The sequence below is a fragment of the Lissotriton helveticus genome, chromosome 9 (genome assembly GCF_964261635.1).
Source record: "Lissotriton helveticus chromosome 9, aLisHel1.1, whole genome shotgun sequence".
Taxonomy (NCBI): Eukaryota; Metazoa; Chordata; class Amphibia; order Caudata; family Salamandridae; genus Lissotriton; species Lissotriton helveticus.
Window position 1 is genome coordinate 647515638 of NC_136070.1, and position 20368 is coordinate 647536005.

The following is a 20368-nucleotide window of genomic DNA, read 5'->3' on the forward strand; positions in this document are numbered from 1 at the left end:
TTACTTTCTTTCCCCTCTGCCACCTCGTAGTTTTCCTCAAACTCATCCTCCTGGTCTTCATCTACATATTCTTGGTCCTAGCCTCCTGGGTATTGTTCATTGTTCATAAGTGGCCCTCATCCTCCTGAGACCATCCTTCTGTTGGTAAATATTATCTTCACCATGGTGCTTCTTGCTGTGCCCGTCCTAGTTGTTCTTCCTTTTGGTCTGAGTCATATTGGTCCTCATGATCCTCTGAGTCCTTATGCTTGTGGTCCTGCTAGTCATGGTCATCCTCATCCTGGTACTCTGAATCTTCTGGTGCTATTCCTCCTAGCGGTCTTGGTGTTGGCCTTCAGGATGGTCATGGTGGCGACTGTTGTTCTGGACTTCCTGACCTCATATTTCTCTTCTTGGTCCTCCTCCTCTTTCTGGTCTTCCTCCTCCTGGTTTTCTTCTTTTTTCTCCTACCTCTTAGAAGTCCTTTTCCTTGTCCTCCTGGTCTTGATCCTTTTGGTTTTCTTAGTTCTGGGTATGGTATTGGTCCCCAGTTGGTTCTAGTGTTCCAAATCCTTCTGGTGGTCTTGAAGTCCCAAAACTTCATGGGCATCTTTGTAAAGAAAATGTATGGAGTTTTATACATCGTGAACTTGACCCGGTATCGTGTGTCAGAGCGCTTTACACAGCACCAGTTGCATTACATGAGGACACATTCCTTTTTTTAGGCATGGGAGATTAAGTTATTTGCCCAGAATCACAGGATGTTCAGCGTCATTGCCGAAACTCGAACCAAGTTCCCCAGATTCAAGGTCAACTGCCCTAGTCATTAGGCCAACTCCTCTCCCCACTTGACCCCCTACTAGTCATCCTCATGGTCATCTTCATTCTCCTCATCCTGTGTGCGGTATTTGTAGTGGTCTAGGTTCTCCTTGTGGATATGTCATCTTTTTCTTCTTCTGTGGTCTTCGTCCTCCTGATAGTCTTCCTTTTCTACTTGGCCATCCTTTTCCCCTTTTTTCGCCTTCTGGTTCTGGTCCTTCTGGGCTTCCTCATTCTACTTCTCATCCTAGTTTTACTCAGCCTCCTCTTTTTCTTGGGCTCACTGATCCTCATGTCCTGGTGGTCCCAGTCATCCTGGTCTTTGGCTGTTTGATCCTCCAGGTCTTTCTCATGGTCCTCCTGCTATAGCTTTCTCTTTATTTTCCTGGACATCCAGTTCCTTGTGTTCTTAATCCTGCTGGTGGACCTGGTCCTCCTCCTCCATTAAATCTTCCTCATCTCTGTGACCTTCTATTCATTCCCCTGGTTCTCCCTCTTCATCCCGGAGGACCTTTAGGTATCTGCCTGCTTCTCCAAGTGCTCCACCCCCCCATATATCCTCATACAAAGTCAACCAGATAAACCTCCAGCTACAGGGCACACTGAGATGTAGCACGGGTAGATGGGCACTACTGAAAGGAAATCAGCTCGTTAGATAGTACAATACAGTATTTAATGTGGGTGCTCTTCTAAGCCCTGGATCCCAGTGCCACTGCACCTGTTTCACTTTTAACATTTGTGGACCAACGTTCCTCAATGTCCCCCTTGCAGCCATGCAGACTGTGCCTCAATGTGGGAGCATTTGCTTATGAGAATCTCAGGTAACTTGGAGGCAGGAGCTGCAGGACAAAAGATGTGTGCCTAAAAACTGTTTTAGGAACACATTTAGATTCACCAATGCTAATGAGGAGAATTCTCACCTACAGTGAAGACTCAGAAGAATCATCGGAAAAATGGCTCAAATTAAGTGCGTGGTCAGTATCAGTCAGTCAGTCAAAAAGCTTTTATTCGATATGCAAGATATCTTATAAGCACACATGCAATACAAACATTTTCAATTATACAAAAAGCATCACTTAAAGAAGTCAGTATAAAAAGCACATTTAAAAGGGATAAAAGGACATAGATTGTCCGCTGATAAATTAGCTAAACAGAATTAAATCGCTACTGACAATCTCTTGCAACGAATAAGCCAAAACTGTTTTAAAAATTTTGCAGTTCCACATACAATCAGGGGGGATGTGTCCGTGGTTAGGATACGTAGAGCTGTTAAGTGGCTACGTGTGCCCATATTTCGGCAAAGGGGCTTCAACCAAGTGCCCCTAGGCCTTGCATAATCCGGGCATTCAAACAGTACATGCGCAACGGACTCTATCTTACTTGGGCAACAGGCACAATTCGGGGACTTACGGGCCGTGGAGCTCCAGTTAGATACCAGAGCACCAAGAGGTAGAGAACCAACTCTAAATTTAAAATAAAGGGCACGATCAAGGGGAAGAGTAATTAAATCCAAATAGGGTTCAAATGCCACGATGTCTTTAACAAGTAAAAAGGCGGCAGTAGATTTACAATGGTTCGAGTTTGTAATGAGTTGCTCCGCGACCCATTTCCAGAAAAGGGCCTTTACAACATCTTTCGGCGGAGCTGAACGCGATGACCAGTAGTCTCCCAAACCAATTTTCTCCATCAGGTTTTTGGTATCCCTTAGCCATCTTATCTTTGCCCAACCCCCCAGGCTCATAATTTCCCTCAGGCCGTCAGCATAGGATTTTAACTCCTCGCCCCTCCAGATTCGGGTCCATAAAAGAAGAGGGCGAAGCAGAGCTTGATCCTTAATGCTTCTGCAGCCTGTGTCCAACAGCACAGGTACAGATGGGGTGCTCAGGGGGATGGCAATGATTGATTTCAGAAGCTTGGTCTCAGCTGTTACCAGAGTGTCCAATCGGGAGTGGCCCCACAATTCAGCCCCGTACAAGGCTGATGTCACTACCTTGGTCTTGTAAATTTCAATTACCGGGGTAAGCGATCTCCTCGGTGAGGCCCGGTACTCCCTCATAAGAGCTCCTCCTACTCTCTTATGGTTAAGGACCATTTTATCTATGTGATTTCCCCAGGACATTCTATCCGTGATCCGAATTCCGAGATAATCGAATTCGGATACTTTTTCTAGGGCAACAGAGTTAAGCATAGGTGGGCGGCCCAATTTCCGTGGGGGGTTTAGGACTAAGTATTTAGTTTTGTCCACGTTTATTATTAGCCCTTTTGCAGCACAAAACTCCTGGAAGCGCGTTAGGAGTTTCTGGAGGCCTTGGGGAGTCTTCGAGATCAAAAGCGTGTCATCCGCAAAAAGCAGGGTGGGGATCCGGACTCCTCCAAGACAGGGGGCGTCGGCTGGTTCTTGTTGGAGATATTCCACCACCCCATTTAGATAAAGTGAGAATAGGGTGGGCGCCAAGACGCAACCCTGTCTTACTCCCCTAGACACCGGTATTTTTTCAGTGACCTCTCCGTTTTTACCCCAACGAACCTGTGCATAGGTATTGGCATGGAGGCTAATGAGGAGGGACAAGATATAATCGGGCAATCCCAGTTTGTAAAGTACCCTCCATAGTTCTTCCCGGGGGACCAGGTCAAAGGCAGTCTTCAGGTCTATAAAGGCCAAGTAAAGACTACCCCTACCTAGATCCACCACCTTCCATCCCAATAGTGCCAACCTAAACACCTGCTCTATTGTCCCCATTCCTGCCCGGAAGCCTGCCTGGAAGTCTGATAGGATTTTATTTTCCTCCACCCAGTGGAGGATCCTTCCGAGAATAGCTTTACCAGCTATCTTTTGGGTGGAGTCTATCAAACTTATTGGGCGGTAGTTCCCCGGGGTTTCCCTACAGCCTTTTTTGTAAATTGGGACCACCACTGCCCCTTTCCAAGATTCTGGTACTGCTCCTCCCATCATGATGTCATTGAGGAGAGCAGCTATCACCCTTCCCCATTCTACGGGATAAGCCTTCATTAAGTCCCCCGGGAGGCCATCTGGGCCCGCTGCCTTGCGGGGAGCTACCCACCCTATGACCCCCTCAATTTCTACAGGGGTGAAGAAATCATAGGACTGAGGTTCAATTACTAGTGAGAAGTTTACCCCCATGTTCATGTCCCCGTCTGGAGGGAGGTATAACGCCCCAAAATGATTTACCCAATTTTGGGGCGGAATATTACAGGGTCTCATAGTTTCAGCGGGTTTATTCCGTGAAGCTATAAGATTCCAGAAAGCCCTTGTGTCCCTACTTTTACTCGCTAAGAGCAGGTCTTCCCAGAACTTATCTTCCCACTCCCTCCTAGCATTTTTAAGGGCTTTATTATAGGTCTTCCTTGCGACCTGAATCTCACTGGGGGATTTAAACTTTACAGCCTCCACTAATTTTGACTTATACGCCCTACATGATTGGGTATACCATCCATCAGCGGGCTTTATAGATCTTTTATTGCCCGGCTTACTAGAGTATGGGGTAAACACATTAGTCAACGCCTCTATCAGGGCGACAAACAGCCCACTCGCTCTGCCCACTCCTTCAATAGGGGACCCAAGGGTTGCCACTGCGAGGTTTAGGAGAGATGAAATTTCCCCTACCCTTGCCTCAGAGAGGACCAATTTCGCCCATTTTATTCTTCTCCCACAAGGGGAGACTTCAGACTCGTCGGGAGGAGCAGGTACCGGGGTAATATATCCCTTTTCTCTAGGGCGCCACCACTGGTCCATTTTTAGGGAAAGCGAATTATGATCGCTTTCAGTCGCAGGGACCACCAGCATGTCCCTTACATGGGGCCATAGGTGTACGTCTATCAACAAATAATCGATCCTCGAGGTGTGCCCTGGTCTATTATAAGTGTGGGCCCCCACCCTGTCCGAATTTGTCCTCCCATTTGCTGCCCGTAAGTTTAATTCGAGACACAAGGAATATAGCTGGAGCGCCACTTCTGACCACCTCCTGATCGGAGAAATTTCCAATACAGGAATCCCCCTTCTAGCATCCTCCTCATCTTGGTCAAGGGCTACGTCCGAGCCCAAGGGCTCGAAAGTACAATTCATATCTCCTGCAACCAAAGTACGCATCTTGTGAGGAGTATTTTTTAGGATGGTCTCAAGAAGAGATATTACAGGAGACTTCCGTCCACCCTTGGTCCCACGAGCATAAACATTATAAATATTTAGGACCAGTCTCCCCCTTTGGTCTGTTAAGGTGATGTTTTGAATATCCGGGCAGCCTGTGGGGAACTCCTCTACTCTACAATCTAGAGAGGCAGCAACCCAGATAAGGAGGCCACCCAAGGGACGCCCTCTCCCTGTTTCCGAGGTTTGAGCGGGGACAGAATGGGAGGAGAATCCCACCCTATGGGCCGGGGCCAAACTCCATGTCTCTTGAAAAATACACACAGAGTGCTCATCAACCCAAGCAGCAAAATCCGGTTGGGCCAACTTTCTTGCAATCCCTGCGACATTCCAGCTGAAAACCTTAAAAGCCAGGTCCGTCACAGCTGGAATGTCTCTGGGTGCAAGAGTATTCTCGTCTATGGGCCTCGCCATGGATATCTTAGGGGAGCAGGGGCCATGGATGCTAGTTTTAGTGGCTAGCGTCCCGCTAGTCAAAAGGATTTGAGAGGGCAATTCTCCTGTTGGGTACGCTCTACTCCCAAGTTCCAGTCAGTTCGAGCTTGGCGCCCACACGTGATTAGCCCTCGTGCCTCCCATTTTCCCTGCCCAGGAAACCTCCCCAATGTGTCCCAGCCCAGGGGAGATTTGGCTTTCTCCAGTTAGTTTTACAACTTGCCTAGGGTAAAAATAAGATAAGTCTACCACTTTAATCCCTGGAGCCCCCATGTTTTTAATAGGAGAACAAATGGAGGGCACTACTCTAGGGTCTTGAAAATTTATAATTATACAGTCCCCTTCCTGTGTTTTTCTCCCCTGCCCTACCCACCCAACTCTACGAACGCTTAAAATAATCCCATCTACGTCCAAGGGAATAGGCTTATATGCCTTCAGCCAGTGGATACACTTGTTCTTAAGTGATTGGTGATTTTCCATCTGGCCTTCCTTTAGAGGGGGGACATTTACCATCACAGCAACAAAAGGTTGACAGTCTGGCGGGAGGTTTACAGGCGGGATCCGACGCACAGGATTTCTGGGGACCAATGGAGTGGGAGCCGGGACTGTAGACTTAACCCTAGATCTGGGAGTTTTCCCTATCACTGGGCCTTGAGTTTTATTACATGTACCAGCCACTTGTGGATCTTCCACTTTGCCTCTGGTTGTCAGTGGCTGCTTTTGTGGGATAGGGTTGGGTTTACTTGCGACATGCACAGAGCATGCTGGAGAGTCCTTACGGTTTAGCCCTACTTTGGGAGGAGGAGAAGTTTTAGAAGATGAAGTTATTATATTATTAGGATCAACCTTCTTTGAACAGTTTAGGGGCTTAGGGTCTCTCTGAGGAGGTGGTTCCTTCCCCTTTGCACCAATGTCCCGGTTTTCACCCACTCTAACTATTTGCTTAATTGTAGTTTTGAGTGAGTGGAGTCCGTCAAGGGTTGATTGCTCTAATTTGTCAATCCTCACCCCCAGGCCCTTAACCTGGGCTAAAAGAGGCCTCAGGAGACTATTTACCTTCTCTAGGATATTTTCAAGCGTTACAGGGTCAGCAAGGGCAGGAACGTTAGTAATATTGACATCTGTGCAAGTCCCCGTAGGGGAGTCCACAGCAGGCCCTTCTATGCCGCCCTCACTCTCTAACAGCCCAGCCTTTGTGATTCTCATACCTTGTCCAGTATGCCTTCTTACTCTTTGGTAAAGTGCGGCCTGCCTAACAAGCCTACCCTTTTTACGTTTTCTTGCCTTTTTACTTTTAGGACTATTGTCCTGCCTAGTTTCGGGAGATTGGATGTTGACAGAAGCACCTTCTGGGACCCCGTCTAATGAGACTAGTGTGGGGGTAGGAGATTCTGGTGAAGAAGGGACACTAATAGCATCACTAAAGGATTTAAATATTACAGTTGGATACAGGGAATTAAGGTCACCATCTTCTACAGAAACAGAGGGGATGGACGTAGCCAGATTTTCCAACCTAGTTATATTTTGCCCTATTTCCTCCAACTGGGGCGTATCTATAGTGTCTATAGTAACACCTGAAGCACCGGGTAGGGGAACAGAGTGAGCCTTCTCACTAGTCGGTGTGAGCGACTGGGCAGCAGCCCCCAATGATGATCGTCTTGAGGGGAGATAGATCTCAGATAGGCGCCGCTCGGACATCGCTATCTCCTTTTCTATCACCGCTGCTACCCTGGTAATGAAGCGGTCCATTGTTCCAATCACAGGGCTCCCAGCAGTAGATCCTCTCTCGCCTTCACTCCTGATGAGTTTGCCAGAGCGGGTAGACATGGTTTGAGGATCGGTACAGGGCCTCACCCAGGCCGTGTGATGCACCGCCTTTGAGGGGCAAGGGACGTGGCCCAGCCCGGCCTCCTACGGCCCCGGACGGCCACAGACGGTCCCGCCCTTGTCCCGGGCTTCTCCCGGCGCGCTCCCGCACGCTCCCGCGTAGCGGCTACTACGCAGGCCAAAGTACACAGGGCCTGTTTGTTGGTTGGCTGATAGGCAGGGGGGCGTGGCCAGCGGGGAGAGCAGCCCAGGTGTCACTGATTGGGCGCGCAGGGGCTCCTGGATACTGGAGTCCCTGCTTGGCACTCGCAACCCCGCTGGTCCCAACGCCTCTCTCGCGCTCCTCCCAGCACTCTCAGCAGCCTGTGCCCAACCGCCTCCTCTGCCTCAGGCGCGCTGCGGGACCCGCGGAGCGGGTCCGGCGAGTTGTTCACGGAAGCCGCCTCTGCCCAGCAGACACACCAGAGCAGGGTGCACGACGTGGATCCTGAGAGCAAAACAGCAAGTAGCAAGGGTCCCAGGTGGGTGAGGGAGGATGCCGATTTTCACTTCCTCGGCGGGGGGGCGTGGCCAGCGGGGAGAGCAGCCCAGGTGTCACTGATTGGGCGCGCAGGGGCTCCTGGATACTGGAGTCCCTGCTTGGCACTCGCAACCCCGCTGGTCCCAACGCCTCTCTCGCGCTCCTCCCAGCACTCTCAGCAGCCTGTGCCCAACCGCCTCCTCTGCCTCAGGCGCGCTGCGGGACCCGCGGAGCGGGTCCGGCGAGTTGTTCACGGAAGCCGCCTCCGCCCAGCAGACACACCAGAGCAGGGTGCACGACGTGGATCCTGAGAGCAAAACAGCAAGTAGCAAGGGTCCGTCAGTATGTCTTACACCAACTTTTGTGATTTGTTTTTGGTTTTTAGTTGGCTTTCAAATGTTTATTCCAAGTGGAGTCTGTCAAAAGAAGGCCTGGTAAGTAAATTTGAACATCTTGTCCTTTGAACTGTAAGTGATCAGATCCTGCAGAAACTGGCCCACTTAGAGCCTCGGCACTAATCTTTTATTCTAAAGCCTCTCCAAACAATATTTCTGTGGAAATGAAAATTGGAAGATTCAAGAAGTAATGATCCCAATAATGTTTTTACCAAGCTCTACGTCTCTCTTGCTTTTTCAGCAAATACAGTATGAACCCCAGTATATGTGGCATATTTCCTTTGCTAATGTTTTTTTAAAATTTCACATAGCAACCAAAAGTAGTATTCAATAATGCCAACAAATTATTGATTACCAACATGATACAATTCCAGGGCCCCTCTTAAAATTACCTTGTTTTACCTGTATGTTTGGTCACCAGGAGTGTAATGCAAAGTCATTGTGCTCTTTAGTGAAAGTCCTTTAAACATTTACTTGTGGTATCCAACTTGTATTTCAAAGGGTGTAAGCAGCCCCTCAGACTAGAGAAGATACAATGTCCCTCTGTATGTTCAAAGCGGTCACTGAGGCTTCAGGATGCCTCATAGCTGCTCAGGACCTATCGCTGGGTTCTAGTGACTGAAGATTTGCTGTTCTGTTGTGATTAACGCACCAATATGGGACGTCAGTATGCTTGATTTCACTCAAATAGCCAAATTTGACTTACCCAGTATCACAACAAGTGGAAAAATTGCAGCAAGGTTGATGTTCTTTTTTAATTCTAGCACAATTGTTTGGGTTCACATATTTCCTTTATTTATCCTGATTTCATATGTAACAAATAAAAATACAAGTTTTGCTTCTCAAGCTGTCTTCACAAATTGTGTACAAATCAGAATTTAGCTGGTTCAGTATTTAGAATGAATGCTTGAAAAACTATATTCACCGTAAACCCTTCATCTCTCCACTCAATACACCAGCTCAAAGCCGAAAAAATTATCAGAGGAGAGTGTGTCAAATAGTGGGAAATTACAGTCTGAATTGATGTGGTATTTCCATTTCTCATGGTTACCTTAGGGGCAAACTTGGAATCATAAATTTTTCCTGTAACTCAAAATTACTGATACTCAGAACATTGGTAGTGTCAGGTGTGTAATATCAATATGTTGGCCCAAAGTGTACATGATGGAGGCCTGAACCATTGCACAACTCCAGCTGTGGTGTAAGTGACTCACAAATGGAATTCTTTAGTTCTGTATTTGGTCCTCATTTCTCAATAATTTATTATTTCATTGAAGCTAATTTCTCACTATGGGATAGGGTGTTCATTATGAGCGGATCACTTGGGAATGGTTGCAGTGGCAGGCATGGACAGCAAATCGAGGTCACACTCACCTTGAGCAAACGAAATGCCATATCAGCAGGCAGCTGGGGTTGGAGGCTTTCAACCTCTTTAACCAACCATGGAAGCTCTTTATCTAGTTGCTCCTCTGGCAGGACGGAGGCCAAATGTCCCAGAGTGGTGATAACCTGTCCCCAGACCTGTTAAGATAAATGTATTTATGTATTTATTTAGAAAGGTTTTCTATAGCGCTGGCTACATCCATGGGTATCAGAGCACTTTACATAAGTATGAAAATAATATAGACGGAAAGTATCTGAAGAAATACACATCATGAAGTAAAAAATACAGTAATAAAGTGTGGTGTTAAGTTTAGATCAGTATAGGGAACAAAGTAAACATAACATTTTGCATTGGTAAATAAGCGACAGAGGAAACTGCTTGAAGGAAAAGATATAGGGCCAGATGTAGGAGCCCTAATACCGGTCTGAAACGGCCGATTTTGGCCGTTTCCGACCGGTATTAGGGTTTTCAGATGTAGGGCATGCAATTACCGAATCGGTAAATACAGACTCGGTAAAATACCGATTCAGTAAATGCAGATGTAGCTGGCACATGTCAGAATCGGTATTTTACCACCCAATCCAATTGGGTGGTAAAATACCGAATCCAGGTGTGCATGCACATGTGTGCATGCACACCTGTGCCATGTGACACACAGACATGCCCTTAGGGCATGTCTGTGTGCCACATGGCACACATGCCTGTATTGGGGGTGCTAGAGGGTGTCAAAGTGACACCCCCTGCACCCTTGCTGAACTCGGTATTTACCGAATCTGTAAATACCGATTCGGTAATGCACATTGATTCCTATGGGCTTCAATGCCCATAGGAATCAATGGGCATTACCGATTCGGTATTTACAAAATCAGTAAATACCGAATCTTAACGATTCTGTATTTACAGAATCTGAAATACCTACATCTCCCCTCCTCTTTTTTACCACTTCTTAAATACCGATTCGGTATGAATCGGTATTTAAGAAGTGGTAAAAAAGATTTACCTACATCGGGCCCATAGTGCGTACAAACAATTATTTACAGCAACAAGAGGATTAACTACTTGGTTAGTGTATATAGGAAGCAGGCTTGATGTGCGTGGAGGGGTGAAGGAGTGGAAGGAAGGGGTCACAGAGATGGGGAGGGGGAGAAAGGGTAGGGGAGAGGGGGAAGATAAGTCAGGGGGGAGGGGGAGGGGTGTATAGTTGGGGGAGAGGGAGGAGTAGGCGAGAAGCAGGTAGAGTTTGAGGTCTTTTTTGAAGCTGAAGTAAGAGGCGTTCCTGCATAAATCAATAGGGAGGGTGTTCGATAAGTTGGGAGCCATACCTGAGAAGGAAAGAGATTGAGAGGCTTTCTTTTTTTGAAGAGGGGGGACGAGGAGGAGTGTGTTGGTGCTTCTCAACTAATGGGAGCAGCCTGCTATTTTGAGTTTGCTTGAGAGGTAGATCGGCGACTTAAAGTGAAGGGCTTTGTGTGTAATGCAGGCAGTTTTGTAGGCAGATCTGCCTTCGAGAGGAAGCCATTTAAGGACTTTAAGGGAAGGAGAGATGTGGTTGAAACGTCTAGTGTCCGTTATCAGTCTGGCCACTTCGTTGATTATGGTTTTTAGGGGGGCAAGGTGGACTTTGGGGGTTTGGGACAGGATATCGTTGCAGTAGTCAATTTTCGAGAGGACTAGGGATTGGAGTACGGATTTGAAATCTTCATCTGGGATGAATGGTTCAATTTTTTTGAGCTGGCGGAGAGTGCAGTGTGCTCCTTAAGCCCAGTTTTTTTATATGGGTATTGAGAGTAAGCTTATTGTCAAAGGTAATGCCCCAAGTTTGAACTGTTTTGGATAAGGAGAGTGGGCAGTTGAGGGCATTGAGATCGAAGATCCATGATTGGATAGGGAGTGAGTTGTTTTCAGGGGGGAAAATAATAATTTCAGTTTTATTAGGGTTGAGTTTGAGATGATTGGAGTGGAACCAGGATTGGATCGAAATCAAGGTGTTATTTAGGTGCAGGACATCAGAATGGGATTTAATTTTACAGTATAGTTGAGTGTCATCGGCGAATAGGTGGTAGTTAATTCTGGCTTGTTTTAGTATGGCAGTGAGGGGTTCCATAAAGAGTTTGAAAAGTGCTGGAGAGAGAATAGAACCTTGGGGAACACCACAAGAGACTTGAGAAGGGTTTCAGAGATAATTTTTGATTTTGACTTGTTGAGTTCTATGTTGAAAATAGGAAGTGAACCAGTTAAGGATAGGGCCATTAAGGCCAAACCGACATTTGAGTGTGTTAAGTAGGGTTGTGTAGTTGACAGTGTCAAATGCAGCAGAGAGGTCGAGCAGAATGAGTAGGGAGGACACAACCGTATCCAGTGCGTGGTGGATATCATCAACGATTTTTAGCAATGCGGTTTCAGTGCTACAGCCTTTATGAAAGCCAGATTGTAGAGGGTCAGGAAGGTTGAAAGTGGTAATGTGTTTGTCCAGTTGGAGTAGGGCATATTTATCAAGGGCTTTGGAGAAGAAGGGGAGGTTGGAGATAGGGCGGAGGTTGTTAGGATCGTCAGGATCAGCTTTAGGGTTTTTGAGAATGGGGGTGATTTGACCAAGTTGGGGGGAGACGACGGCATACCCCGAGGTAAGGGAGGAGTTGATGATATTGGTCCAGTATGGGACAATGACATGTTTAAGATCTTGGACAAGGTTAGAAGGGAAAGGGTCTTTTGTGTGAGAAGACGGTTTTAGTTTAGACAAGATATTAGAGGCTTCAAGAGACAGGGAGGAATTATGCCACAAGGCTTTGTTTTTAAGTTGTTGGTGGGCGGGGTTGGGTTCAGGTATTATTGCAGCAGGAAGGAGTGGGGATGAAACAGGGGGCAGTGTGGCTAAGGCGGGGAGTACAGGGGTGGCTTCCGGGGTACTCTGTCGGTTGGGAGGGGTCTGAATTTGTGCAAAGATTGATCAATCTTGCCAATTTTTTCAGAGAAATAGTTGGAGATTTCTTCACATTTGGTAGTGGAGGCCATAAGCTTAAGGGGGGTAGTGAAGGTTTGTTTTCTAACAATGTTGAACAGTTCTCTGGGTCTATATTTGGCACTTGAGAGTTGCGAACAGAAAAAAGATGCCTTTTCGTTAAAGATGTGTTTCTTGTAGGAGGATCTGGCAGCTCTGAGGAGGGCAAGATGGGAGGGAGAAGGATCTAGTTTCCAGGTTCTTTCAGTCATTCTGAGAGCACGTCTTTCTATGTTGAGGTCTGAGTTAAACCAAGATTTAGAGGGGATTTTTTTAGTTTTAAGTTTAGACGGAGCTATTTGGTCTAGAACCTCAGAGACCGATTTATTGAAATGCTCGGTGAGCTCATTGGTGTTAAGAAAACGAGGGGTGAGGCGAAGTTGAGCTTGGAGTTTGGACTCTAATTCTCCTGGGGTGATGAGATCAATGTTTCAAATTAATTTCACAGTTATGGTGTTTTTCGGTGGGGGGATCGGGCCGCGGGGAGATTGTGAAACAAATGAAGTGGTGGTCTGACCAGTCAATAGGGATGATGTTGGAAAGGGAGGCCAGGTCATTGTTAGAGATGATGACATCAAGAATGGCACCTTTAGAGTGAGTTGGGGAGAGGCAGAGTTGTTGAGGTTGTTAATCTCTAGGAGATTGGAAAGAAGTGAAACTGAGGGGTTATCTTGTTCGTTCCAGTGGAGATTGAGATCTCCAAGGAAGAGATTTTTGGAGTTAGAAAGAGAGGATTGAGTAGGAAGGTTGGATAATTTGTCTACAAAGTGAGGAGTGTCACCAAGAGGTTGGTAGATATTGTGTAGGTGAATCGGGGGAGCACCTTGGACTTTGAGTTCAGCACCGAGGTATTCTAAAGTTGAGTAGTCAGTATTCTTGGCAAGAGAGAGTTGGAGTTGGTTTTTAAAGATTATAGCTATTCCCCTTCCTTTTCCCACTGGTCTGTCCTTTCTGATGATAGAGTAGCCAGGGGGGGCAGAGTTGGTCAAGGATGGGTGATGAGTGATCATTCAGCCATGTTTCAGTGAGAAAGGCAATATCAATAGCTTCACTCAAGATATTTTCAGAGATTTCGGATGCATGATAACCGTCCGAGAGGCAGTTGACAGGCATATAGGTTAGGGGATAAGGGTTAGTTTTGAGGGGGTGGGAGTAGATGGTGGTATGTTGCCAGGGAGTCTGGGGGAGCTAGGAGAGAGGGGGATTCCACTAGCCCCCAGGATAACTAGAATGAGAGAGTAAGGGGGGAGAGATCTTTAGGCGGTGTTGAATGAAGGTGAGAGATTTCAGATGTATGGCAAACGGTCGAGTGGCCATTAGCAGGCATACAGGTGAGGGGGTTAGGGTAAGTTTTGGGGGGAGAGCGGGAGTGAATGGTGGTACGTTCAGGGGGAGTCTGGGTGAGCAGGGAGTGGGGGAATTCCACTAGTCCCCAGGATAACTGGGATGAGAGAGTGAGGGGGGAGAGATCTTTAGGCGGTGTTGAAGGGAGGTAAGATTTGCAAAGGGCAGAGAGGTCGGAGTTCGAGAGACCGTTCAATGTGCGATGAGGCCTATGAGTACGGCAGCGGAGGGGAGTAGTTCTCCAGTGTTTGGGAATAGTGACCTTTTGAAAGCCAGAGTAGGGAGAAGTAGAAGTAAAGTAGGGGGCTCTAGGGTTGAGGGATATAAGTTGTTTATAATCCTCTCTAAGCAGAGAGAGTTTGGTCACTAAGGTAGTAATATTTCGGTCAATGTTGATGAGTGTTTGGGTAAGGAGGATGAGCGGGGGAACAGAAGGGGCAGGGGTGGGGAAGGGTGTATTTTCAGTATTGGTTGGTAGGAGGGAGTTAATGTTCTGGGAGGGAAGGGTGTCGGGAGTAGGTGAGGGACGGAAAATCATGTCGAGGGATGGAGAGGGGTGTGGAGGAGGGCGGGGCACTGAGAGAGGAAGGAGAACATTTTGAGTAGAGGGTAAGAGGTTGAGATGAGTGTGGGGAGAAATAACATCAATGTTGGGAGAAGGAGTGTGGTTAGGAAAAGAGAGGGTCGGAGAAGGGTGTAATAGAGTGAGGGGCAATGAGGGGTATTTTGGTAGTATAGCAGGGGCAGGAGGTGGGGTTGGGAGTTGGAGTGTGAGAATGGGAGTTGGCGGGAGTGTTATTAGAGGGCGTGGGATTTGGTTTGTTCATGAGCAGGAGATTTGGGGAGATGCAGAGTGAGTATGGGATGTCAAGGGGGGATTCAGGAGAGAGCGATTGATTAGAAGTAGAGGCTTGAGAAGGGGAAGAGAAGGAGAGGAGAGGGGTGTGAGGAGGGGTACCATCAGAGTTTGGGGGAGAAGTGTGTTTAAGAGGATAAAGAGTAGGGGAAAATGGGCAAATAGAGGGACGAGCAATATGGAGGGCACAGGTAGTTTGGGTGTTAGAAATGGGGTTATGAGTTTGGGGGCATTGGTTATTAGCATAAGTGAGGGTAGAATTATTGGCAAGCGTTACACCTAAATTACACCTGGTTTTAAGTACCTCACACTAGACATTAACTACTAAAAAACATGAGCCACATGTGGAAGTAGGTGGTTCCCTGTAGAGGCAGCTGCATCAGACACCTGTTCTCCAGGAAGTGGTTTTGCCATACAAAGGCAGAGGCTTGTTTTTACTGGCAGTATAAAAAACTAGACAAGACTGATTCTGGAAAGCAGAAATCTTATCCATGAATTTGTTTTCACAAATACTTCAAATATATTATAATCTCAAGTCGATTAATGAATTTAATATCGGAGTAATTATCTCCAATTCCATTTTTAAAATTGCATAGACCCTTGGGTTCGCCGCCATACCCTTCCAAAACCCTCTCTTGTGTTATTTGGATGAGAGTTCTACATCCAATCTCTCTGTTTACTCCCCCCTCCACTTTTGTATTTTATATGTTTTCCCTGCCACCCACCACGACTCTCACCTGTTTTCAACAATTCCTACTCCCCTACTTAAGTCATCTCTTCCCTGAAGCCCCTCACTACCACTCTTGCCATTAATCCTCAATACCATTTTAAATCTGCACCATCATTTTATCCCAATACCCATTGTTCTCCTTGCCTCCTCTACCTGTGAAGATTGTGGTAGACGTAAAACAGAGACTCCTGCAACTCCAATTTTATTAAATTACCCTAGAAACTCACTCTGTCCCTTTCTTTTTCAAAAATACTTATTACACTTACTGTTCCTTAGTACTTTAGTATTATAACATGGTTTAGCTTTAATTTTGTTTCATATAGCTGCCTGATATGCATTGGATACTTGGTATGGTACAAAACAGGTTTTTACACATTTTAGTAATCTACAAGAATAGATCAAGAGAAGGAATTACATTTTGTTTGTATTTCATCAAATGAAGTGCATATGCAAAGGCAGAGGGAGTCTTGTGTATGAATCAGTCTTCTCACAAAACGGTACAGCTCTAATAAATCATCCTCTGCGCTCTGTTATTTCCCCACTTTTTCAACTCACCTCATGCAGACTGGGGATGGTTTCAAGAAGAAAGACCTTGCAAGCTGAGTAGGCTTCAAAGAAAAGTGTGACTAGGGGAGCATCTACAGAGGCAGCAAACTGGCCTGCTAACATCTCAATGACTGCAGAAACATTAAAAAAATCACAGTTAAAGATTAAAAGCTTAAGTGTTGTATTTTTCTGCACATTCACCACCTTGCCTGGTAGGACATACTGAACAAAACAGTGCAATGTGTTTGCTGACAGCAAACGATTTTTTGCATGAATTAGACTCAATTCACATAGGTTTTCTCTGACTCTCATGGGTCATGTAATGGTATCCATTTCAATCCTACATCCTATTGTACTTTTGTAGCATTCTAGATTCTAGACATTACATGGTAATAATTCCACATTACTGCAACTCACTGTATTGAACTCACAAGAATGAAAGGACAAATATGTATCACCAGGGTGCTTTCTACTTAAAATTTTATGTGGTTAACAAAGAAGTGTTGGTTCGGGTATCACCAGAGTAAAAAAAGTGGTGTAATGATTTTGCACTATTTTGCTTCTCAGGAAGGAAGAAACTGAACCAATTTAATCTCATACATCTGAATAAACACTGATTCACTCAATTTTCTATTTTAAACATAACAAAAAGTGTGGACTCAAATTTCCCCCTTTCCTGTCCTATTATTGTAAATGTTTAGTTGGGAGCAAAACTTGCTTCCTGCATTCTCTATTTTTTAAGTGGTAAAAAGGGTTTAAATATATTAACTCCATGATTTGCACCATTCAAAACTTTTACTTAATATGGTGCTTAGTTTGCAATTGTGTGAGCTGTAGGTTGCAGCGAAATGCATGTGCCAATGAAATGAACAAATATCTCTTGAAAATGATGCACGGTTTCTATAGGTTTTATTGCTCCTCTTCCTATGGAGGTAATTTCATTACTTAAGACCGGATTCTGGGTTTGTCAGATGGGTATCCCGTCACACACGTGATGGAGAACCGGTCCGTCTAATTACAGGTACAATAGGATATAAAGGACTTGAAATAAGTCCGCGGGAACAGACGTAAAGTTTGCAATGGAGCAATTTGTCCACAAAACTCTAAATCAGGCCCTTATATTTTTGTTACTAAAAATAATAGGTTTTTCCTGGAGGTGTGCTCTTCAGACATGAGATGTGTTCCCCTTCTGACATGGCAAACTTGACACAGCAGCTCAGCATGCAAGTTCAATTGGCAGATGTACTACAAAGTAGTGGAGTTGCACTTCATGCAGACCAATGTTGCAGTTGAATTCTGATTTGGGCCACAAATGTGACCTCAATGCAGATCAGTTATCAGTTGTTGTAAACTATGGGATGAATATGGACTATTATTCTCTGCACCAATCAGACATAAGAAATTGCATCTCTTTGCATGAAGGGTGCTCTCTGCAAATGTTACAAAAGGGAACTTAATAAAGGTGTCCTTTCACCACACTCCCCCAACCATCATAGAGAACCCCACCCTTCCACCAGCGCAGGTACACACCAAGGCTAAACCAATATTTCTGGTTGACTGTAGAAGCAGTCTTCAATATAGGATAGAAGGTTCTGAGAACCAGACCCAGGTGTGATTCAATTTCTGGTCCTGCAAGAGAAAATAAAAAAAAACATTATTAATAAAAAAGAAAGATGAGTACCAACTTAAAATGATGAGTGTGCTACAAAGCTCATGTGTTTGTTATGATACATATTGAAAAATACCTTGATGCACGGATTTCTAAATTTTCCACTCAGCAGCAAAGGAAACTTCAAACCTCCGAGGTAAAGGGGAACCAAATTTCACCAGATTTGATATAGGAACATTGGCGCCTTTCTTTTTTGACAAAATGACTGCAACTCCTTTTTAGCATGGCTCCCACAAGTAAGACCTAACTACAATTTTTGCATCTTGGTGCAGTTGATGAATTTCTGCATCTACAGCAAAGTTTATACTAACTTTGCAGGAGAAAGCAAGTAGGGCGTTTAGCCAAAACATGCTTCAGGCAAAGTAACTTTTTACAGCTCATATAAGGCAATCAGCCTCCATCAGTAAGCAGAAAAGAAAGTTTCACATTGTCTTTACCCTAGATTCCCTGGATTCACTTGCACCTTTTTATAATGGTGATGAAGGAGAGCGGAATTATTGCAGGGTTGCTGTATTTTTACAGAAATCCAAAATCCTTGTACGAAGAAAGGCTTCATAGTTAAGTAGTTAGATGGTGTAGAGCTGTTAAGTTGTAACTGTTTTTTAGCAAGAGACATAATGAAACAACACCTGTAAGGAACATCTGGTGCTGGTATATGGTGCTAAAATTTGAAACTGCAAAGTGAAAGGAGTACGAACGACAACAAATCTAAAACAATATGTATCATTTTAACATAATAACCAAAATAGCAGCAAAATTGCTGTCGGTGGACCTATATTTAAGATGCAACCATTCACTTCAAAGGCCTATTGCTGGAGCTCCATATTTGAAGCCTCCTGATAGAATTAGCACTGAGATGTTTGTTTCTTTAATGAGCACTGTCTGGAAAGTAATCATCTTTGAGTTGATTTGCATAACCATTATGACATGGGGTCGCAACATATAGTGTTGCTGTTATATTTTTTTCCTGTTCATTGTCAATTTCCTCACAAATTAAGTGTTTCAACTATGTGTGGTTGAAAAGACAAAGCCATGGACTTCTATTCTCAATGCCACTATTTGTTTGAAACATATGTAGAAAATAACTTAAATATACCCTGTGTGGCTTCTTTCCACTTTCAATTTTCATAGAAATGCAATGCTAGTGATTGACCCACTTTCAAACACCACTGTAAAATGTATTAATCCACCATGGGCTAATACAAAATGTGAAACACTTTATTAAGGGACTAGAAAGATGAAGCCAACATCTGTCAGGGCATGCTTCAAAGCCAACTATCTGTGTATTTGAGTGGTGTGATGACATGAGCCAACGTCAGATAATACTATCTGCAGCCAGACCTAAAAGCAATGTAGAATCTGTTAGATTGCCACAGATCACAGTGTTCCACAACAACATAGCATTTTTGAAATTACCGTATTGAATTGTCATTTGATGGATGGCCCAGAACACAATCTCTTCTTGAATAGATGGCACCATAAATAGATTTACAATCCTAGAAGATATTGACATTGGTATCCCCTTGGTAAGAGCAATTTGACACATTAAAGCCATCCTTTCAAGTTCGGGAACACACAAATGTGGACCGCAACACCATTTTGCATTATACCAGTTCGCATCCTCAATCGTTAAAAAATAACTTGCCTTATGGGCAACTGTTGAGGATCAGGCGAAATTGCACTAATCTTTGTGATTTTGACTCTCATGCAACACGATTCTGTAAAGAGATGGCAGAACGGGGATACCCCAGAAAGCTGTTAAAACACTCTAAGAACAGGGCCAAATTTACCCCTAGGGAGACATTGCTTGAAAAGAAAGAAAAGAAAGATTTGCAAAAATTGGTTTGTGTGACAACATTCGGCCAACACACGAATCAATTCAAAAACATAATTAGGAATAACTGGCATCTTCTTGAGTCTTTAGAGTATCCTCTCCAAAAACCCATCTTCGCTATGCGTAAGAACAGAAGCATAGGACAACATTTAATCAGAGCAGACAGTCATATCACAGCACCCAAAAGCGATCTTGTCACGCAGTGGAATCTGAAACCCATATGCGGACATCATAAGTGTGGCAATTGTGTTTCCTGTTCAAGCACCATTGAAGGTGACGTTTTTGTAAACAATGGCATCAGATGGAAGCATGACAGCTTCACAAATTGCAAGACTAGAAATGTCGTCTATGCGGTGGTCTGCCCATGTGACAAAGTCTATGTTGGCAAAACAAACCAACCGATTAATGCCCGGATTACCCAGCACCGCTCCCGGCTTAAGAAAAAAGTCATCACAGCCCCCATGGTGGAACACTTTACCAGTAATGGCCACTCTGAGTCTGATTTCAAATGGACTGTACTGGCATGGATTGACCCTAAACACTTTTGTGATGTGGACACAATGTTGTTGCGCAAAGAGGCGTACTTAATCCTAAAGTTTGACAGTGTAAATAGGGGTCTCAATAGCCTCAGTGAAATCAATAGAGCATAATCATATTGTGCATGCTGTCAGACACTACATGTCCCACAATGCACTTTAATGGTCAGCCAAAACTTGAATTTACGTTTCACACTACAGGTCCCAGCATGCCCCATTACTGGGCCTTCCGCCTGATTGGCCCAACACAAGTTTGTTGGTTTGGCCACCTGACCGGCGATGCCCAGAGACATTCACATCTCTGAGACAACGCTGTGGAGCAAGTTCGTTT

General features: G+C 45.1%; 1 long non-coding RNA gene across 1 annotated transcript; it reads right to left on the reverse strand.

Annotated features, from left to right (window-relative positions):
* Positions 1-16030: 16030 nt before the first annotated feature.
* LOC144782902 (uncharacterized) lies at positions 16031-19190 on the reverse strand. Its single transcript, XR_013601306.1, has 3 exons — positions 19084-19190; positions 17529-17627; positions 16031-16129 (listed from the first exon to the last, which is right to left on the reverse strand). It is a non-coding gene; the product is annotated as an uncharacterized LOC144782902 (long non-coding RNA).
* Between the last annotated feature and the right edge of the window lie 1178 nt (positions 19191-20368).